Genomic DNA, 18,888 nt, shown 5'->3' with positions numbered 1-18,888 from the left:
GAAGGTTCGACTAGTCCCGACCTGGCGTTGATTGCCCAGCACGGGAGGACTGAGATTCCCCCCGATACAGGAGCTTGATCGCCCTGACGAGGAAGGCCTGACCACCGGCTACAGAAGTCAACATCGTCCCGTCAACAGAAGGCTCGAGGCTCCCGACAAAGAAGGGAAGAGATTGAACTTTTTTTTGCCTTCCATCACAGTGAGGAATGTGGAGGAGTCGCTGTGGTGGATGTTCATGTTAAAATGAATTTTGTGTGTCCTGGTGTTTTTTATTGGTATGACTGTATGGCAAATGAAATTCCTCGTATGTTGCAAAACATACTTGGCTAATAAAGTATAATTATGATTATGATGATTTTGATAACGATGACAGAGAACTGGCTTCATGGCAGGAAGCAGTCAGTGGTGATGAAAGGTTGTGTTTCAGACTGGTGCCCGTGCCTGGTGGTGTGCCTGAGCCTGGTGGTGTGCCTGAGCCTGGTGGTGTGCCTCAGGGATCGCAGACTGGTGCCTGAGCCTGGTGGTGTGTCTCAGGGATCGCAGACTGGTGGTGTGCCTCAGGGATCGCAGACTGGTGGTGTGCCTGAGCCTGGTGGTGTGCCTGAGCCTGGTGGAGTCCCTCAGGGATCGCAGACTGGTGGTGTGCCTGAGCCTGGTGGTGTGCCTCAGGGATTGCAGACTGGTGGTGTGCCTGAGCCTGGTGGTGTGCCTGAGCCTGGTGGTGTGCCTGAGCCTGGTGCTGTGCCTGAGCCTGGTGGTGTGCCTGAGCCTGGTGGTGTGCCTGAGCCTGGTGCTGTGCCTGAGCCTGGTGGTGTGCCTGAGCCTGGTGCTGTGCCTGAGCCTGGTGCTGTGCCTGAGCCTGGTGGTGTGCCTGAGCCTGGTGGTGTGTCTCAGGGATCGCAGACTGGTGCCTGAGCCTGGTGGTGTGTCTCAGGGATCGCAGACTGGTGGTGTGCCTGAGCCTGGTGGTGTGCCTGAGCCTGGTGGAGTCCCTCAGGGATCGCAGACTGGTGGTGTGCCTGAGCCTGGTGGTGTGCCTCAGGGATCGCAGACTGGTGGTGTGCCTGAGCCTGGTGGAGTCCCTCAGGGATCGCAGACTGGTGGTGTGCCTGAGCCTGGTGGTGTGCCTGAGCCTGGTGGTGTGCCTGAGCCTGGTGCTGTGCCTGAGCCTGGTGGTGTGCCTGAGCCTGGTGGTGTGCCTGAGCCTGGTGGTGTGCCTGAGCCTGGTGGTGTGCCTGAGCCTGGTGGTGTGCCTGAGCCTGGTGGTGTGCCTGAGCCTGGTGGTGTGCCTGAGCCTGGTGGTGTGCCTGAGCCTGGTGGTGTGCCTCAGGGATTGCAGACTGGTGGTGTGCCTGAGCCTGGTGGTGTGTCTCAGGGATCGCAGACTGGTGGTGTGCCTGAGCCTGGTGGTGTGCCTGAGCCTGGTGGTGTGCCTCAGGGATTGCAGACTGGTGCCTGTGCCTGGTGGAGTCCCTCAGGGATTGCAGACTGGTGTTGTGCCTGGTGGTGTGCCTCAGGGATTGCTGCTGGCTCCATCGCTGCTGATTGTCCAGATCAACAATTTTGATGAGAATGTACTGAGTGATGTCGTAAACGGTGAAGATAGTGATCCAGAATTACAGCGTGGTCTTCACCAGTTGAGCAAAGGTGTTGAGAAACGGCAAATGGAACTTAATTAAGTGTGAGGTGTTGCGTTTCGGGAGGTCAAACAAGGGCAGTGAAGGGGAGGGTTCAATTGAGTGTGAGAGAGCAGAGGGATCTAGAGTACAGGTACGTAGTTCCCTGAAGATGGTATTACAGGTGGATAAGTTGGTGAAGAAGGCTATTTGGAAGGTTGGCCTTCATTAGTCAGGGTATTGAGTATAGAAGTTTGCATGTGATGTTACAATTGTACGTCATTGTTGAGGCAGCACTAGGAGTTTTGTTTTGTTTTGTTTAGTTTAGTTTAGAGATACAGTGCAGAAACAGGCCCTTCGGCCCACCGGGTCCACGCCGACCAGCGATCCCCGCACATTAACACTATCCTATACCCACCAGGGACAATTTTTACATTTACCAAGTCACTTAATCTACAAATCTGCACGTTTTTGGAGTGTGGGAGGAAACCGAAGATCTCAGAGAAAACCCACGCAGGTCACGGGGAGAACGTTCAAACTCCGTACAGATGGCACCCGTAGTCGGGATGGAACCCGGGTCTCTGGGGCTGCATTCGCTGAAAGGCAGCAACTCTGCTGCCCAGTACTGTGTTCTGCCTTAGGAAAGATGCTATTAAGCTGAAAACAATACAGAGAACATTTGCAAGGATGTCACCAAGACTCAAGTCTCTGTGCGATAGGGAGAGGTTGGGTGGGCTAGGACTTTATTCCTTGGAGCACAGGAGGCTGAAGATTGATCTTATAGAGATGTATAAAATCACGAGTGGAATAGGATGCATAGTCATTTCCCAGAGCTGAGGAAAAGAACGAGAATGCATAGGTTTTAGTGGGGAGTCAAAAGATTTAGATTTTTTAGAGATACAGTGCAGAAACAGGCCCTTCGGCCCACCAGGTCCGCGCTGCACATTAACACTATCCTACACCCACTAGGGAAGATTTAAAAAAAACATTTAATAGGAACCTGAGCGGCAGCTTTTTGATACAGAGGGTGGTGGATATGGAATGAACTTCCAGAGGACAAAGCTGAGGCAGGAACAATAATGACATTTATGGGACTAGTTTAGTTCAGTCATCGTGGTCAGCATGCTCGAGTCTGGCTGAAATACCAGTGTATGGGCTTTTCTCTGCTGTATGTGCAACGACTCTATGAAAGATTTCAAAGGCATTTTCCAAGTCCCAGGCCATCTTGTGTGGGAAGGAACTCCCGATGCTGGTTTAAACCGAAGATAGACACAAAAATCTGGAGTAACTCAGCGGGTCAGACAGCAGTTCTGGAGAAAAGGAATGGCTGATTTTCCTTTCCCTTCTCTCCAGAGATGCTGTCTGACCTGCTGAGTTACTCCAGCTTTTTGTTTCTAGCCCAGGTCATTTTTTTTCTTGCCTTTCACTGACTGGAAGTCCGGAGCAGCCGGCTTATGTCAGGGTCCATCCCCATGCCTGGGTTAACATCCCTGAAACAGGTCGAAGCCAAGGCCTGATGCCAAACTCTGAGCTACCATTCTGTCATGGCTTACTTGACAATTTAATACAATGAACAATATCCCCTCATTCTCACTGAATCATGTGAGGAAAAGCTGCTTTGACCACATTAGTAAAGCCACACGAGAGTTACGGAATTGGCCACAACAGCATGATTTATTCTGATAATTGGCGAAAGTAACTATTAATCATTCTTTTCAAACAAAAAAGTCTGAGCAACACGGTTCATGCATCTGATCCCAGCAGACAATATCTCATCAAAATGTTGTGCCTTTAAAGTACACTTGCCCAGACTTTCCTCGGCACAGTTTGATCACTGCCAGGTTCAGGTGGTGGAACCACTGACTGAAACTCTGTGGTACTCAAGGTGTCACAGTACACCAGTGGCACGGTGGTGCACCGGTAGAGTTGCTGCCTTACAGCACCAGAGACCCGGGTTCGATCCTGACTACAGGTGCTGTCTGTACGGAGTTTGTACGTTCTCCCCGTGACCTGCATGGGTTTTCTCCGGGATCTCCAGTTTCCTCCCAGGTTTGTAGGCTAATTGGCATGATATAATTGTAAATTGTCCCTAGTGTGTGTAGGACTGTGTTAGTGTGTGGGGATCGCTGGTCGGCATGGACTCGGTGGGACGAAGGGCATTGTATCCTGAAACTAAATGAAACTAAACTGGCCAATGGAGTCATAGTCATAGAGTTGTCGAGTCATACGGTGTGGAAATAGGCCCTTAGGCCCAACTCGCCCATACCGGGCAACATGTCCCACCTGCCTGCGTGTGGTCCATATCCCTCCAAGCCTGTCCTGTCCATGTACCTGTAGGCTGTAAGACAGCAACTCTACCGCTGTGCCACCCTACCGTACCTGCACCATGTACCTGTGTGCTTCTGCCTCACAATGCCATCACCTGGATTCAGTCCTAACCTGAGGCAGTGGATGTTGTCCACAGTGAGTTTGGTAAAGCATTTGACACGGTTCCTCATGCTAAGCTGATCCTGAAGATGAAAATGCATGGGATCTACAGTGAATTGGTAGTTTCAAGAGTGTAGAATAGTTACTTGTCGTATGCAATGGGAACAAAACAATGAGATTCCTATTTATTGCAGCTTTACAGGCTCATTAATACAACAATAAAACAAATAAATATGCATTAAATAATAACTCAATCATAATCAGACCCATAATATCACAAGCCAAAATATGTAGTCCATCCTACAGAAAGTCTTATCGAAACGTATAAGATTATTAAGGGTTTGGACACGTTAGAGGCAGGAAACATGTTCCCAATGTTGGGGGAGTCCAGAACAAGGGGCCACAGCTTAAGAATAAGGAGTAGGCCATTTAGAACGGAGATGAGGAAAAACTTTTTCAGTCAGAGAGTTGTGAATCTGTGGAATTCTCTGCCTCAGAAGGCAGTGGAGGCCAATTCTCTCAATGCATTCAAGAGAGAGCTGGATAGAGCTCTTAAGGATAGCGGAGTCAGGGGGTATGGGGAGAAGGCAGGAACGGGGTACTGATTGAGAATGATCAGCCATGATCACATTGAATGGCGGTGCTGGCTCGATGGGCCGAATGGCCTCCTCCTGCACCTATTGTCTATTGTCTATTGTCTAAGTCCATAGTAGTTCGTTGCTGAGATGGACGTAGTTAGGGTTGTACATTCAAAAGTTCCAGGAGCAGAATCGGGCCATTCGGCCCATCAAGTCTACGATGCCATTCAATCATGGCTGATCTATCTTTCTCACTCAACCCCATTCTCCTGCCTTCTCCCCATAACCCCTGACACCCGTACCAATCAAGAATCTGCCAATCTCCACCTTAAAAGTGTCCATTGACTTCCACAGCCGTCTGTGCCAATGAATTCCACAGATTCGCCACCCTCTGTCTAAAGAAATTCCTACTCAACTCCATTGTCAAGTGACTTTGTCCACGATTTGCACTATTAATATACTTGTATCAGGGGCTAAGTGCACGGGGGAAACATAGCGTCGGTACACTGGACGATCTAGGGGCTCACCTGGACCAGGCATCAGCTCCACAAGATGCAGACTGGACTTCTGTGGTTCAACAATCTGATAGTTGGTAGATAGAAACATAGAAACATAGAAAATAGGTGCAGGAGGAGGCCATCCACAATCAATAACCCGTGCCTGCCTTCTCCCCATATCCCTTGATTCCACTAGCCCCTAGAGCTCCATCTAACTCTCTCTTAAATCCATCCAGTGATTTGGCCTCCACTGCCCTCTGTGGCAGAGAATTCCACAAATTCACAACTCTCTGGGTGAAAAAGTTCCTTCTCACCTCAGTTTTAAATGGCCTCCCCTTTATTCTAAGACTGTGGCCCCTGGTTCTGGACTCCCCCAACATTGGGAACATTTTTCCTGCATCTAGCTTGTCCAGTCCTTTTATAATTTTATATGTTTCTATAAGATCCCCTCTCATCCTTCTAAACTCCAGTGTATACAAGCCTAGTCTTTTCTTCACTGGAGTAAGAGGAATTGTGGACAGTAAATAAGGCAGTCAATATGTATAGCATCTGATCAGAAGAACCTGTTCTTCAATGTGGAAGTAATTGTCTCAGGCTTTTGTACCTTCTTTCCGATGGTAGCAGCGAAATAAGTGCATGGCCAGGATGGTGTGGGAGTTTAATGATGTTAGCTGCCTACTTGGTTCAGCGATTCCTGTAGGTCTCTTTGATCGTGGAGAGTTCCATTACTGCAGTCTCTCTCATTCTTGAACATTCAGGTTACCAATCCAGGGGGATTGTGATGCCCTTGTGCTGATGGTCAGTGAGGAGAAGGTGTTTTGTTACTAACTCGTACTGACTCAGATCTGCCAACGATAAAGTCAAGGAAGCAGTTGCATCGGGACGAGCAGAGATCCACTTCCCTGAGTTTGATGACAAGTTTGGAGGGGATGATGGTGTTGAACGCTGTAGTAGACAAACAAGGGCGGCACGGTGGCGCAGCGGTAGAGTTGCTGCCTTACAGTGCCATAGACCCGGGTTTGCTGCTGACTAAGGGTGCTGTCTGTATGGAGTTTGTACCATAGTGCCATAGTGAGGCCCGCCGGAAATTGGAGGAACAGCACCTCATATTTCGCCTGGGCAGTTTGCAGCCCAGTGGCATGAACATCGACTTCTCCAACTTTAGATAGTTCCTCTGTCCCTCCCTTCTCCTCTCCCTTCCCAGTTCTCCCTCTATCTTCCTGTCTCCACCTATATCCTTCCTTTGTCCCGCCCCCCTGACATCAGTCTGAAGAAGGGTCTCGACCCGAAACGTCACCCATTCCTTCTCTCCCGAGATGCTGCCTGACCTGCTGAGTTACTCCAGCATTTTGTGAATAAATGGAGTTTGTACATTCTCTCTGTAACCACGTGGGCTTTCTGCGGATGCTCCAGTTTCCTCCACACTCTAAAAACGTACAGGTTTGCTGGTCAATTGGCTTCGGTAAAAAATTGTAAATGGTCCCTAGTGTGTAGGATAGTGCTAGTGTACAGGGTGATTACTGGTCGGCACAGACTCGGTGGGTAGGATAGTGCTAGTGTACAGGGTGATTACTGGTAGGCACAGACTCGGTGGGCAAAGGGCCTGTTTCCACACTTTATCTCTAAAGTCTAAACAGTCTGACATATAAGTTCTTGTTATCCACAAAAATTGGAGAAATTGTGGACAGTAAAGAAGGCAGTCAAAATATGTAGCAGGATATAGATTAGTTACAGACATGGGCAGAGAAATGGCAAACGGAGTTTGATCTGGACAAGTGTGAGGTAGTGCACATTGAACGGTCAAATGCAAGGGGGAAAGAAGCAGTTGATAGCAGGACCCTTAACACACGCTGGAAGCAGATATAATAGTAACCTTTAAGTGGTTTTCAGATAGGCACATTGGCAAGCAGGAGATGGATATGGAGGATGTGTAGACAAAAGGGACCAGTTTAATCGGACAGCAGGCACAGTGGGTGGAAGGGCCATATCCTATGCTGTGCTGTTCTATGTTCTAAACAGAATAGTGCGATCAAAATTCTCTCTGCCGTGCTGTAAAAAACAAGGTATAGCATTACATACATTTCCAGTGTTAAACTGGCTCATCCACACAGGGAACTTGTACATTTGCTTTACATATAGTTTGCAAAGTGCGATGATTTGCGCTGAGAGACTGCATAATCACATTGTATATTACTTTCACGTGATAATGTTGTTGAAACTAGTGCCTTGGGGCCAATTTCTAGGTGCGGCTCAGAGAATGCCTGCCAAAGCAAACCCAATACCAAATATACTTTCCACCATTCAGTAGTTATTGAAACTGGTCCCTTCACCTGAAATTTAGTACAGTTTAAAGAAACAGCATGCAAACAGGCGCTTTGGCAAACTAAGTCCACACTTACCACTGATCATATTAGTTCAATGCTGCCCCACGATTGCATCCACTCCCTACATTCTCGGGGCAATATAGAGAGGTTAATTAACAGACAAATCCGCAGACCTTTTGGATGTGGTAGGAAACCAGAGCACCCGGGGGAAACCCACGCACTCACGAAGGAGAACGTGCAAACTCCACACAGACGGTACCTCTGGTCAGGATGGAACCCGGGTCTGTGGTGCTGTGAGGCAGCAGCTCTACCAGCTGCACCACTCCACACACTTGTGTACATCTATCACCTTCTTCAACCTCCAAGTAGCAAACATGCCCGTGGCAATGCCATTCCTAAACTCTGGAATCCACAACTATTTAACTCTCTGCTAGCTTAGCATCTACCGTTGACTAAATATTTGTTACCTTAATGGAGTGGAGTAGATTTTTCCACCCTCCAGCCAGTAGTTCTGGAGATATCCATTTTCAATGTGGTCAGAAGGGCTGATGGAATGCACAGCTGACCATCTCCAGGAGGCCTGCCCACTGCAGACAAACCTCAGCACCTTGTAGCAACAAATGGCCAGTGATATTCAGTGATCTACCTCCACTATGGTTGCCAACTGTCCTGTATTAGCCGGGACATCCCAGATTTTGGGCTAAACTGGTTTGTCCCGTACGGGACCGCCCTTGCCCTGTATTAGGCCCGGGGGGGTGCTATAGGCCCGGACAGTGTAGGTCCGGAGAGTGTAGGCCCGGACAGTGTAGATCCGGAGAGTGTAGATCCGGACAAAGTAGGCCCAGACAGTGTAGACCCGGACAGTGTAGGTCCGGAGGCCCGGGCGCCGCCTAACGGAGGTTGCATGGCAACCCGCCTCCCGGCCCGGGCGGCCGCCATTGGTGGAGCAGGAGCACGTGGCCTCTGGCTGGGTGAGGTCACGTGGGGCGCGGGTCGGTGACGTCACCTTGTCCCTTATTTGGGAGTGAGATAGTTGGCACCCCTAACCTCCACTGAGATGCATTTCTTGCCCGTTTGAAGGATGAGTGACTGGTGGAACCTTGTACGCTGTTATAACAAAAGAACCACCAAGAATTTGGGCCCCGCAGTGATGAAGGAATAGGAATTGCATCTTTAAATCAGGATAGTCTTTGACCTTGGGGTGAATTATAAGTGGTGCTGTTACCATATGCCTGTCGTGCTGTGTAGTAGTTAGAGTTTGCAGGTTTAGACAGCACCGTTGCAATCTTTGCTACTTAATGGTGGGACCTTTATGCAAAGCAGCTGACAGAACAGCCTGAACCTTCAGCATTCCCCGTGAGGAAGTCAACGATCCCTGCACACAGGTGCACAATCACAAAAGTCCCAGCTTCCCCACTGCTGAATACAAATAGTCTTACAACTGTTCCCCGTAGAATAAAGTGCAAACAATCTGTAGCTTTTCCTGGAGGCTCCATTAATTTAATGAAAAACAGCAGCTGAAAAGGTTGGCAGTAAATTTCTGGTTTTAGTTTAGTTTAGTTTAGAGATACAGCGCAGAAACAGGCCCTTCGACCCACCGAGTCCACGCCGACCAGTGATCACATTAACACTATCCGACCCACACTAGGGACAATTCACACACACACACCAAGCCAATCAACCTATGTACCCGAGGTTGACACGACATGCTGAAGTAACTCAGTGGGACAGGCCTCATCTCTGGAGATGCTTCTCTCCCTCTCTCCAGAGATGCTGCCTGTCCCGCTGAGTTACTCCAGCACTTTGTGTCTATCATTGGTTTAAACCAGCATCTGCAGTTCCTTCATTCACAACCAACATACCTGCACGTCTTTGGAGTGCGGGAGGTAACCGAAGATCACGCGGTCACGGGGAGAACGTACAAACTCCGTACAGACAGCACCTATAGCCGGGATCGAACCTGGGTCTCTGGCGATTCGCTGTAAGGCAGCAACTCTACCGCTGCGCCACCATGCCACACAGATTAATAATGTTTGATTTAATTGAGTTAACTTAAGTCCAATAAATTATTTTCAAGCAATTTTCAGTTCTTGTAAAATGTTCACCCTTGCTGTTTCTCAACTCTACCCACAAGACTTCTACATCTTCTGATCCTATGTCACCCCTTGTCACATTCATTAAAGCAAATGGCAAAAATTAAGTTAGTAACATAATTGCTCAATATAATAATAATTCTTATTATCTCATCGATCACGTTATTTAGAGAACTAGAGTAATATTATGATCTTTTTTTTCATTTCATCAATTGTTTTGTTTCTGCCTATATTTTGTATCCGCCCACTATAACCTCCACTGTTTTTACAACTCCTTCCAATGGAGTATTTTCTATGAATCTGAACAAAGAAGAACAATAAACATTAAATGTTACCTAGCCTCAGTTTATCAGACAAATATATTGGTCATAGAGTGATACAGTGTGGAAACAGGCCCATCGGCCCAACCTGCCCACACCGGCCAACATGTCCCAGCTACACTAGTCCCATCGTCTGCATTTGGCCCATATCCCTCCAAACCTGTCCTATCCATGTACCTGTCTAACTGTTTCTTAAACGTTGCGATAGTCCCTGCCTCAACTACCTCCTCTGGCAGCTTGTTCCATTAATCCACCACCTTCTGTGTGAAAAGGTTACCCCCCCCCCCACCTTCCAATTCCTAATAAACCTTTTCAAGTATCACTCTACATAAGCACTTACACATACATCTAAGATAAGCATACATTTTTGAAATTTTATAAATACATGAGGCCCCACATTATCAATTTCTATTGACTCTCCTTCACAAACGAGCAACTGTTTCTTGATACAACACAGACATGCAACAGTTCAAACTTCTTACTCATTAACTTTCTAGTTTTCTGTACTTTTCTTCTGAATAGTTTATTTCTCCCTCTGGTCATTTATTTCCCAGAAGTTAACTCTATGCGTTTCCTTACGTGATTCATCTCGATTCTGTTGGCCTATTCCAATCACAGTAATCCATGATTCAACACAAAGTTAAGGAGCTTTTTGGAATGCATGACCATGTAAATAAAAGGCAAACGGAAACTTTTCAGAAGGTATCGGGTTTAAGTGTCTTCCAGCATGACTTTGCAAACCTTCTAGTACATTGTAAAAGTGGGAGAAGGAGTGGGATGGGCTGATTGCCAGGAGCAATTAGTTCATAGTTAATGGACAGTGCCCAGTTAGGGGCGGCACGGTGGCGCAGCGGTAGAGTTGCTGCCTTACAGCGAATGCAGTGCCGGAGACCCCGGTTCGATCCTGACTACGGGTGCTGTCTGTACAGAGTTTGTACGTTCTCCCCGTGACCTGCGTGGGTTTTCTCTGAGATCTTCGGCTTCCTCCCACACTCCAAAGACGTAAACAGGTTTGTAGTTAATTGGCTGGGTAAATGTAAAAATTGTCCCTAGTGGGTATAGGATATTGTTAATGTGCGGGGATCGCTGGTCGGCGCGGACCCGGTGGGCCGAAAGGGCCTGTTTCCATGCTGTATCTCTAAACCAAACTAAACTAAAATTCTACTCCTATTCCTTCTGACCTTCTGACAATAATGGACAGGGAGAGTAAAGAATGGGAGGTACAAACGGTTAACATTGTGTTTGTCCAGCTACCTGCTGAACATTTAAACACAGCAATTACTATCTGGGTTGGATGTCTGTGAGTTGATAACAGTTTGGTGGATTCAGAAGTAATTGAAGAGATTTGTAATGCTGCTAATGTATGACCGATATAAAAGAAAAATTGTAGATATCGCAATAATAATTTCTCCTTAAATGTACTAAAGATGTCTGTCTAGTTAATTCCAAAGTCAAATTCCTGCAAGGAACAAAAAGTAGCAAAGACTGGGTTTCTACATACTTTACCCAAAATTGGATTAATGGACTTTTGTCCAGACATTCTAGCATACCAGCCAAGCTTCTCATTACATTAAGAATTAATCATCACTAAATGTCTAATTATACAAGTAAAGTTTATATGTAAGATACATGCATCGATTTGTTAAAAGATCGTACTATCTTATAAGCATGCTGTAGGAAAAAAAACTGCAGATGCTGGTTTAAATCAAAGGTAGGCACAAAATGCTGGAGTAACTCAGCGGGTCAGGCAGCATCTTGGGAGAGAAGGAATGGGTGACATTCAGGGCGAGACCCGAAACGTCACCCATTCCTTCTCTCCCGAGATGCTGCCTGACCCGCTGAGTTACTCCAGCATTTTGTGTCAACCTTATAAGCATGCAAACTATTGGAAAGAAAAAAAGATTCATCTTTGAAGAGATGAGTTTACAAAAAAACTGACTGACACGTCCATGAAATTTCCTCATCAGTAGGAAGGAACTAGAGAAGGTGTCTTGACCCAAAACGTCACCCATTCCTTCTATCCAGAGATGCTGCCTGTCCCGCTGAGTTACTCCAGCATTTAGTGTCTACTTTATCAAGTCAACTGTCCAGGTCAACCTCTGCTAGAGCAGTCATACTAAATGTTCATATTTGCTGACCTTTACTCTTATTGTGAGCATGTAATTACAGTAGGTTGCAGAATGCCAATTGACTGTCTGCTCTTCTGATATTTTGATGCCAAGATACATCACTCATGTCCTATCTTTGTCGTTATCTCCTCAAGTAAGCCTGGGTTGTTAGCTTCTGGGGGTTGATGTATTTGGTAAATCACGTGGCCCTGTTTCACAGTCTACACCACAAACAGAAAATACCAGAAGTACTCAACAGGTGAGGCAGCATTAGTGGAAAAAGAAAGAGGATGAGCGTTTCACAATGAAGACCTTTAGTCTACATTGGCCTTCGCACATTGAGAGCAGCCCCTTGCTGCTTCACAACCTTCAGATGTTCTTAGAGTAATAAATGTACAGTTGCTTTTGGCTGTTCTTTTTCGAAGATTTTATCTTTTAAAGATTGTATTTCTCCTCACATTTATTTTATAGAAGTGTTCCTTGGGAGATTAATCGTGATTCTGATTTTCTTTATTCAACATTCTAGTTCCAGTAATTCATGATTCATGATAAACCGTGATTCATGACTGTTTGCATCAGGGCCAGGTGTAGCAATTCCAGTGCTCAGGAATGCAAGTGGCATCTTGCACCTGTGTGCACTGGCATCGTACTTATACACGTGTGCGCTGGCATCATGCATGTGTACACTGGCATCTTACACACATGTGCACTGGCATCTTACACATGTGAGCAGCATCTTATACGCGTGTGCGCTGGCATCCTACACACATGCAAACTGGCATCTTACACACGTGCACACTGGCATCTTACATGTGTGCCCACTGGCATATTACACACATGCACATTGGCATCTTGAACATGTGTGTACTGGCATCTTACATACAGGCTCTGGCATCTTACTTGTGTGCACGCTGGCATATTACACGTGCACACAGGCATATTACACACGTGCACACTGGCATCTTACACGCGTGCATGCTGGCATCTTACACACGTGCATGGTGGCATCTTACACGCGTGCATGCTGGCATCTTACATGCGTGTGCACAGGCATCTTACACACATGTGCACTGGCATCTTACACACGTGTGCACTGGCGTATTACACACATGTGCACTGGCATGTTACATGCATGTGCGCTGGCATCATACGTGCACACTGGCATCTTACACACGTGCAAGCTGGCATATTAAATGTGTGTGTGCTGGCATCTTACACATGTGCACACTGGCATTTTACACACGTGTGTGCTGGCATCTTATGTGCACACTGGCATCTTACACATGTGCACGCTGGCATCTTACACACGTGTGCACTGGCATCTTGTGCACGCTGAAATCTTCCGTGCACACTGGCATATTGCACACGTGCACGCTGGCATCTTACACACGTGTACGCTGTCATCTTATGTGCGCACTGGTATATTACACACTTGTGTGCTGGCAACTTACACATGTGTGTGCTGGCAACTTACACATGTGTGTGCTGGCATCTTACACACGTGTTCACAGGCATCTTACACATGTGCGCACTGGCATATTACACACATGCACGCCTGCATCTTACACGTGTGCACGCAGGCATCTTACAATGTGCATGCTGACATCTCACACACGTGTGTGCTGGCATCTTACACACATGTGCACTGGCATCTTACACGCGTGCATGCTGGCATCTTACACATGTGTGCATTGGCATCTTACACACATGCACGCTGGCATCTTACACACATGTGCACTGGCATCTTACACGCGTGCATGCTAGCATCTTACACACATGTGCACTGGCATCTTACATGCGCGCATGCTAGCATCTTACACACATGCATGCTGGCATTTTACACACGTGTGCGCTGGCATCTTACACACATGTATGCTGGCATCTTACACGCTTGTACACTAGCGTCTTACACACGTGCACGCTGGCATCTTACACACATGTGCGCTGGCGTCTTACACGCTTATACACTAGCATCTTACACGCGTGCATGCTAGCATCTTACACACATGTGCACTGGCATCTTACACGCGTGCATGCTAGCATCTTACACGCATGCATGCTAGCATCTTACACGCATGCGTGCTGGCATCTTACGCACGTGCACACCTCGAAGTGCAAATAAATAATTTATTGAAAAAAAGATTGCAGGGAAGCTCATGGTGGAAAACATTTCTCTTGTTGGATTTTATAAATAAGATATCAATGAAAATAAATTAATATTCAGATCAAATATTGTCTAGAAATTGGGTTGTGCTGTAAGAGAAGGGATTTAAAACCATGATGTGTTTTGATGATTGCTTGGGCAGCTTACAGCCCAGTGGTATGAATATTGATTTCTCCCACTTCATGTATCCCCGGCATTCCCTCTCTCTCTCTATCCCTCCCCCACCCAAGTCGCACCAGCTTCTCATTTTCACCCAACAAACAGCTTACAATGGCCTGTTTCCATTATCATCGTTACTTTTTTGCATATCTTTCATTCATTGTTCTTTATCTCTCTGCATCATTTTCTATATATCTTGTTTCCCTTATCCATAACCAGTCTGAAGAAGGGTCTCGACCTGAAATGTCACCCATTCCTTCTCTCCAGAGATGCTGCCTGTCCCGCTGAGTTACTCCAGCATTTTGTGTCTCTATTTGCAGATAAGAAGCTACATAGACCAGACTTAAAATACTGGGATTGCAGTATCACAGCAGAGAATAGTATAGGATTTAGCGGAGTCTAACGGAATTATGAAGAACGGGTGGAGAAAGATTAATTTCTCTGGTTGAGAAAACAGTAAAGAGGGATCATCAATTGTAAATTATCAGGGAGTATAAGGAAATAGTTTATGGGGAATGGTGGAATGTGAAGCAGGGAGTAGTTAAGGCACAGACTGCATCTTTTAAGGGAAAAAATGTGAGCTAATTGTAACAGGTAAAGATACGGAGGCTCTGGACAGAATGCAAGGGAGTGGGATTAATTATAGTCTTTGCAAAGAGAGTACAGATTGGTGATGTATTGGACAGCTAAATGGTTTCCATCTGCGCCCTGCATCTTTCTAATGCAATGATTCCAGATGAATGATTGCTATTTCCTTCTTACAAAACTCAGGGCATCAAAAACCTGATGTACTGATGGAAAGAATTATCACTTAATGAAAGCAATGGGTCAGAAATCAAACTCTTCATGTCTGTAAAAAAAGACATAGAGCAGGCGTATTTTTCAAGAGGCATTGCAAGTCTTTTTAGTTAAATAAAAATGAAAAATAATCAAGTAAATATGTGGAGACACAAAGAACAGTATATGCTGGTTTACAAAAGAAAATTGCTGGAGTAACTCTGCAGGTCAGGAACATCTCTGGAGATATGGATGGAGACGTTTCGGGTCGAGATTCTTCTTCAGACCTTTCTTCTGTCTAAAGGGTCCCCACCCAAAATGTCACCTACACACGTCCTTCAGAGATGCTGCCTGACCTCTGAGTTACTCGAGCACTTCGCGTTTTTTGCTTTTAAGTACGTGTCTGGCTACATATTTAAGAGATTCATGTATTGAACCAGATGCTTTGTTGGTAATGTTAAATGCAATGTAGAAGTTCGTCAGTGTACTGAAATGAAATCGTTTTAGAAGCAGAGCCCAATGAATTGTCACTACTACAATACAATACAATACAATACAATAAAATACAATACAATATATCTTTATTGTCATTGTACAGGGGTACAACGAGATTGGGAATGCGCCTCCCATACAATGCAATAATTTAATTAGCTAGTCAGTATTAATTTAAACAACCCAATGAAACAAATTGTAACAGTTTTAAAACATAATAAAGTGCAAGTAGATCTGTGCCGGTTCACTGTGCGATGTGACCATCCGGCTCAGCAGGACCGGTTCATAGCAGCTATGGCCCTGGGGATGAAGCTGTTCCTGAGTCTGGAGGTGCGGGCATAGAAGGCCTTGTATCGTCTGCCCGATGGAAGGAGTTCGAACAGACTGTTGCAGGGGTGTGAAGAGTCTTTGTGGATGCTGGTGGCTTTTCTGAGGCATCGTGTGTTGTAGATGCCCTCCAAGGCTGGTAGCTGAATATACTAAATAGTATATTCAGGACTGCTGGCAAAGGATGAATTTGTAGGCATAGATTAAGAACACTAATTTGTTGTATAATGAAGACAAAATCATCTTAAATTCAAAGAATGCAGGTTAGTTTAGAGATAGAGCATGGATGTAGGCCCTACAGCCCAACGTCCACCCCGCCCATCCATTACCTATTCACACTAGTCCCATGTGATCCCACTTTCTCATCCACTCCCTACACACGAGGGCCAATTTACAGAGACCAATTAACCAACAAACGCACACATCTTTGGGATGTGGGAGGAATGCTGACCTCCCAGGGAAACCCACGCGGTCAAAGAGAGAACGTGCAAGCTCCGCTCAGACGGCACCCGAGGTCAGGATCGTAGCCAGGTCTCTGGCGCTGAGAGGTAGCAGCGCTACCTGCTGCGCCATTGTGACACCCATCATCATCATTATGTGGAATTCTCTGCCACAGAAGGTAGTTGAGGCCAGTTCATTGGCTATATTTAAGAGGGAGTTAGATGTGGCCCTTGTGGCTAAAGGGATCAGGAGGTATGGAGAGAAGGCAGGTACGGGATACTGAGTTGGATGATCAGCCATGATCATATTGAATGGCGGTGCAGGCTCGAAGGGCCGAATGGCCTACTCCTGCACCTATTTTCTATGTTTCTATGTAATGGTGGACCGTCTGGTTTATCAGGAGTTGTGACTGTGCTGTTGTTGTTTTCTACGTTACATCAACACGCCAGTTTTATAATAAATTTGAAATAGCAATCTATGCTCAAAGCGAATTTTGATGATTGATTTATTGAATGTTCCTAATAGATAATCTAAAATGAGAATTAAAAGCACTGGCCAGCAATTAAATATGACTAAATCTTCAATCACAACTGATAATGGTAAGGTAAAAAAAGGCGGCACGGTGGCGCAGCGGTAGAGTTGCTGCCTTACAGCGAATGCAGCGCCGGAGACCCCGGTTCGATCCCGACTACGGGTGCTGTCTGTATGGAGTTTGTACGTTCTCCCCGTGACCGTGTGGGTTTTCTCCGAGATCTTCGGTTGCCTCCCACACTCCAAAGACGTACAGGTTTGTTGGTTAATTGGCTTGTTATATGTGTGAAATTGTCCCTAGTGTGTGTAGGGTCATGTTAATGTGCAGGGGATCGCTGGTCGGTGCGGACTCGGTGGGCCGAAGGGCCTGTTTCCACGCTGTATCTCTAAACTAAACTAAAAGCTGGAGAATCCATGGGGATGGAAACGGAGCATTAGAAACTTAGTTTGAAACAGAAGACTCCAACCACGGTGTATATTTATTTATTTATTTATTTATTTATTTATGTAACCCTGAATTCCAAAAGATGACGCGAGTCTGTTTAATATCATCACAAAATCCATTAAGGTTTCTTGTTCCATCACCTCTGGTTGTAATCTGTTTCACATGCACTTTGAAAAAAAGAATAGTGGCTGCTATATTTCTAGTTTTCTTATTTGTCTTCAATTTGCTGCAGTGCTGAAATGCTGTCAAAAACAGCTCAGAATCAAATATTCTCGTTATTTAGTTTGGCCGAAGTAAAATGCTGTCATCATCTTAAGTGCTTTCTTACTGCACCACTTTCTGCTAAAGTCACTACCTCAAATGTTGCAGATTAACACAGCATGGAAACAAGCCCTTCGGCCCAACTCATCCATGCTGTTCAAGGTGGCAACCTAATGTAGTGCCATTTACGTGCTTTTGGCCCATACCCCCGGAATCTTTCCCATCCTCGTACCTGTCCAAATGTCTCTTGAACATTGCACTCACTTCTACAGTTTCTTCTGTAGTTTGCTCCATACATCCACAAAGATGATGAAGTTGCCTCTTGGCTCATCTCTAAATCTTTCCCCTCCCACCTTCAACCTATGCCCTCTAGTTTTACATTCAACTACCCAGGAATAAAGACTGACAGTCGATCAGAATGCCCCTCATGATTTTACAAACCTCAATAACGTCAACGTTGTAGCCCGGCACAAAAGGAAAGAAAGTGATAGAGTAACTCAGCGGGTCAGGCAGCATCTCCAGAGAACATGGATAGGTAGCATTTCAGGTCGAGATCTTTCTTCAGAGAAATTGAAGGGAGGGAGAAGAAAGCTGGAGAAGGGGGAGAGGCAGAACACTGTGTGGCAATTAATTGGTCGACACAGGTAAGGGTGATTTTTGGCCAGGCAGGTGGTGGGTGGAGCAAAGGCCAGAGGGGGGAGTTAGTTAGAAGTTATCTAAAATTGGAGAATTCAACATTCGTACCATTGGGTGCAGGCTACCCAAGCAGAGTATGAGGTGCTGTTCCTCCAGTTTATATGTGGCTTCACTCTAGCAATGGCAGATGCCCAGAACAGAAAGGTCATTATGGGAATGGGCAGGGGGGTTGAAATGGTTAGCAACTGGGTGATCCAGTCAGCCTTGGTGGACTGAGCATGTGTTCAACGAAATGGTCACTGAATCTATGCTTGATCTCACCGATGTACAGGAGGCCACATTGGGAACACCGGATGTAGTAGATGAGGTTACAGGAGGTGCGGGCAAACCTCTGTCTCATCTGAAAGGTCTGTCGGGGTCCCCGGATGGAGGCGAAGGAAGGAGAAGGTATAAGGACAGGTGTTGTATCTCCTGCGGTTGCAGGAACATCACCTGGGGAGGGGGTGGTTTGGGTGGGAAGGGATGTGAGGCAGGGAGTTGCAAAGAGAACAGTCTCTGCAGAAGGCTGAAAGGGGTGGAGATGGGAAGAGCTGACTAGTGGTGGGATCACCGTGGAAATTTTGGAGGATGTTGTGTTGGGTGCAGAGAATGGTGAGGTGAAAGGTGAGGTCCAAGGGAGCTCTATCCTTGTT

The 18,888-nt window shown here is 46.3% G+C and overlaps 1 protein-coding gene across 4 annotated transcripts in view; it reads left to right on the top strand.

The window, feature by feature from the left end:
• The window catches only part of met (MET proto-oncogene, receptor tyrosine kinase), a 172,494-nt gene that overhangs the window by 95,078 nt on the left and 58,528 nt on the right, over nt 1-18,888 (top strand). The gene's annotated exons all lie outside the window — the stretch shown is intronic.

Source organism: Rhinoraja longicauda, chromosome 20 (genome assembly GCF_053455715.1).
Source record: "Rhinoraja longicauda isolate Sanriku21f chromosome 20, sRhiLon1.1, whole genome shotgun sequence".
Lineage (NCBI taxonomy): Eukaryota > Metazoa > Chordata > Chondrichthyes > Rajiformes > Arhynchobatidae > Rhinoraja > Rhinoraja longicauda.
The sequence above is the reverse complement of the archived record's forward strand: the minus strand, read 5'-3'. Positions and strand labels throughout refer to the sequence as shown.